This window comes from Macadamia integrifolia, chromosome 11 (genome assembly GCF_013358625.1).
Source record: "Macadamia integrifolia cultivar HAES 741 chromosome 11, SCU_Mint_v3, whole genome shotgun sequence".
Classification (NCBI taxonomy): domain Eukaryota; kingdom Viridiplantae; phylum Streptophyta; class Magnoliopsida; order Proteales; family Proteaceae; genus Macadamia; species Macadamia integrifolia.
In genome coordinates, this window is record NC_056567.1 from 26,321,501 (window position 1) to 26,325,885 (window position 4,385).

The window sequence follows — 4,385 nt, forward strand, 5'->3', positions numbered from 1 at the left end:
CCTTGGGGGACAGGGATAGCAATAATGTAACGACTGAAATTAAAATCCTAAATTAAGAAAGAAAGGGTAGTCAGAAGAGGGAATAAGAGGGGGGAGAGAAGACTACTGAGGGAGTCTACTTACATGAACTTCAACCCTTGAACTGAAAACTTGATCGATTTAAGATACTACCAGTACTAAAAACCAGATCTAGAATAAACCAAATCTGAAATTTCTAGTACTAGAGAAAACAAATCTGAAAAAAAAAAAATTGAACTTGAAAGACATGCTTCATAGCTTGTTCTTGTCACCTAGAACTGAGCCTAGAACTAGAACTTGAAAATTACAACTTCAATTACTTAAATAATAAAAATAAAAGACTGAATCAAAAATAAAAGTGCTTGCATTAATTGAATAAAAGAACTTACAAAAGTGTTTAAAGCATAAACCTAGAACTAGAGATAGAGAAAGAGAAAACTAGAAAAAGAGATAGAGAAAAAAAAACCCTAGAAGAAGAATGAATTAGAGAGGAAGAGAGGGACAATTTTTTAGAGTTTTGTGGACTCCCTTTTATAGGGAATAGGAAAGAGAGAAGGACGTCCAAGGGTGGATCCCCTTGGACGATTTTGTGGTGAGGTGGAGGAGAGAGAAGAGAGAAAACGTGTGGAGAGATCTCCCACGATTTTCTTGCCTTTTTTTCCCTATTTTTTCTCTTTTTTCTATTTTTCTCTCTCTTCTTGCACAAGAAACCCCCCTTGGCCGATTTTCCTTGCTTGGATTTGGACAATATTCTATTTTAAATGGGAAATTCCATCCATGCCCTTGTCTTTTCTTTTCTTTTCTTTTCTTTCTTCTTTCCTATTTTTTGTCTTTATTTTCTCTCTCTTCTTCAAACTTGCGTACAACTATCTTGGCCGACCTCCTTTGAGTGATGAGTAGGAGAGAGAAAATAATCTAAAAAAAGCCTCAACAAAATAGCAGCTAAGAGGTTCGAACTTGAGACCTCCTAATAAGGAAGAGATTTTGCACACCATAACTCACCAACTACGCTAGGTAGTTGTTGTTACCACCAAAAATAAATCTTCAATCACTTAAAGATGTGGTCCATTGATCCTTGTTGGCATTTGGAATATTCCTTATACCCTTGGGACAACCGCAGATGGGCTGGTTCTGCATCTCGGTTCATTTCTGATCCATTATTCTTTTTCTTGCCCGAAAAGAATAATCACTTGTACGGTTGACCAAACGAATGTGTACTTTTAATTGAACACGTCCATCTTACTCAAAATTTTGTCCTCTTCGCAACTATGAAAAGAAATAGGACCTCTTTACGTGTAAAATTGGAGATATAGCGCCCGATAGTTCTTAAGGCATTGAAAGTATAAAACCTGCAAAAAGAGAGTAAAACCCAAGGTAGCACCATTTTAAATATGTAAAATGCATGATTTACTACCCTAGATTTCACACATAAATGTGCTCATCATTTTTCTATAGATGTTGAGGTTTGGAAGAAGGAGCCGGTAGTGATGCGCAGGGGTTCACTCACAGATATAATCTCTCCAGTAGATCATCGGTAAAATCCATTTCAGCTTGTCCATTAGAACCGAAGAAAAAAAATCTCCGAAAATGCAAAAGACCCATTAGAGAGAGGAGAAATTTTTTAGGAACAAGGCTAGAGAGGAAAATAGAGAGACAAAAGTTGAGGGTTGTGGAGGTGAAGATACTGGATAAATCGCCAGGAATGGTGGGAGTGGCTGGGGTAGGGGCAGGGGAGGGAGAGGATTGCAGGGAAGGGGATCAAACATTGGAGAAGGTAGGGTGCAAGAAGTCAGGGGTAAAGTGGTAATTAAAAAAAACATGACCAAGGAAAAAAACTGTTTTGGGTAGTTTTGTAAAACCAAACCTGATTTTGTATATTGTTGTTAACTGAAACACAAGTTGGTTAGTTTTGTAAAGGATAAAAAAAAAGGGAATGTGAAGAAGACTCCATTCTGACAGCAGTAATAGATAATTAAAACCAGTAAATCTAGTCAATATTCAGAAAACAGAATCTCAGCTTAAGAGATAAGGGTGGAATGGGAAATTCAGTATAAGTACAGATCAGCAGCTCTGATCTGAGAGAATTTCTGGTTGAGTTCCTGTTTTAGAGTTTAGAGCAACTCTTAAAATTTTGAGGATGGTCCAATGGCTGGATTCCCTCCAATTAAATTCATATAAAAAAAACCCTTGCATATGAATCCTAGATCCAGATACTAGTTGTAGAAAAGTAGAACGGTACTTGTTAATGGAGGAGAATGAGGAAGAAGAATAAGAATAAGGGAAAGAGAAGGGTACCTGGGCTCCCAGTTCAAGGTGTTTGGATGGATCAAACCCCAACCAGCCTTGATGAAAAATTAGGTTCCTTGATCAAACACAAGGGATTCTTCATGCTGGAAGGAGAGGAATAAAGACAGCTTTTCCTAAATCAAAATTCGTGTACAATGCTGGACCCCTTATAAACTCAATAGTTTGTCGTTATAAGCCTGTGCTGATTTGTAGTGATGTGTCAGATTGACAGCCAGCACTTATTATAGTTAGCCATAACCTGTCAATCTTTTTGCATAGATCCTTGCGCTTGTCCTTGCTTGGATCTCCATGTAGCCGACCCCGTTAAGTTGGGATATGGTTTTGGATATATATTTTTTTCTTTTTTTAGGCCACTTTAATTTTATGCACAGATTGAACTGCTGTAGAGCATTGTTAAGGCTATGGTTGGTAACGTTTCTGTTCTAGAAATGACGTTTCATGTCAAAAACGAAAATTTCAGTTTATGGGTCAAAATTCCGTTTTTAAACGAAAAAAAGGTGTTTGGTGAATTTGTTTCTGAAACGGTTTCAAAACGCAGGTCTTCTCTCATCTCTGTGAGCAAAATTGTGAAAAATGAAGAGCTGGGGCGGAAGACAAGTTTATCGGGAACGATTTCCCTAAAATCCCCCAAATAGTTCCTTTTCTTTTTTTTTTGGAACGAAATTGGGAAGATGGAGCAGCTATTTTTCGTTCTGTCAATTCCAGTTTCTACTGTTCTTTTTTCACTTTTTGTTCCAAAAAAACGGAAACTCATCTATGATGCACCAAACGCTTTATTCCGTTTTTTTTGTTCTATTCCAATAGAACGTTACCAAACGCAGCCTAAGTCTTCCATCCATCATATTTTCGTCCTTAAATTGCTCCGGTCAAATGGTGACGTACTTGTAACCTGTCCCAAGCATGCTCTCTCATAAGAGCTTTGATTATTGAAAATTGTTCTCCCCTTCAGAATCCCTTTTTGAATATCTGCCCCTTATCTTAGAGATTGGAAACTGGATGAGTCGAATAGATTTTCAGGATCCTTGAATGGTAACTTTGTCTCTGTTCATTGATTTCTAGTGATTGGTTTCTTTAGTTATTGACAAGCACACAGTTAAATTCTTCCATCAGCTTGTGAGTGCCTACAACATTTGCATATCTGTCTAAAATGATATTGAATACACTAGACCCGAAGTCAACTCTTTGACTGTCTTGAAATTAAAATGCGCATATGCCTCAAAAGAGAAAGATAAATAAAGCTTGTGCTCTCCTTTCATTCTTTATTTGAAGAAAATCAGACTAAAAGAGCTAGAGAGGAAGAAATAAAAGAACATGAAATGGAGAAAGGAAATTGAAAGTATGAATGCCTCAAAGCTTCTCACGACTTACAGTTCTTAGTAAGAGTTGGCCTTACAATATAGGAGTGGTATAGAATGAATAATAACAAAAGTTTAATCAGCTACCAAAGGATTCCTCTCAAGCAGTACCCCAGATATCAAACATGCCCAGCTTATCTGTTGTTTATCTAGCCAAGTTCCTCCAAGAGGTTCCATTACCATATGCAAGTTGCAAGTTGCTCTTGTCTTCAGAAAGAGAGAAATTTCTCTGGTAGCTGCTCTTTCTAAAAATAAAATTATGCACTATACCTCCATGCATTCTGTCCAATTATATTTAATGGGAATATGGACTATTCTGATAGTTGCTTTGTTGTTGCAGGATAAATTAATTGAACCTTCTACTAGAAACCCAAGTTCTTGTATCAGTGCTTTCAGCTGCAGCAACTCACGAGTCTCCACAATCCATTGACCAGGTAAAAGCTCTTTTATTAAAGTTTTATTGATTCAGTACTTTTTTGTTTTACTTCCTCTCTGTCCTGCCAATATATGTTGTACTTCCTTCTTTTTTCATTTGTTGTCAAATATTACTTGTTTCTGCCTGAAGAAAAGTGTAGTAACCATCCTTGTTTCCACTTCAAGGGAAACAGAGTAGTTACCCTGCAACATAATTGCTTCCCATGCTCAAATATCAACCAATAGGAGTGCAATAGTGCACCATTTATAGGTAAGCAACAAAGAGATTTA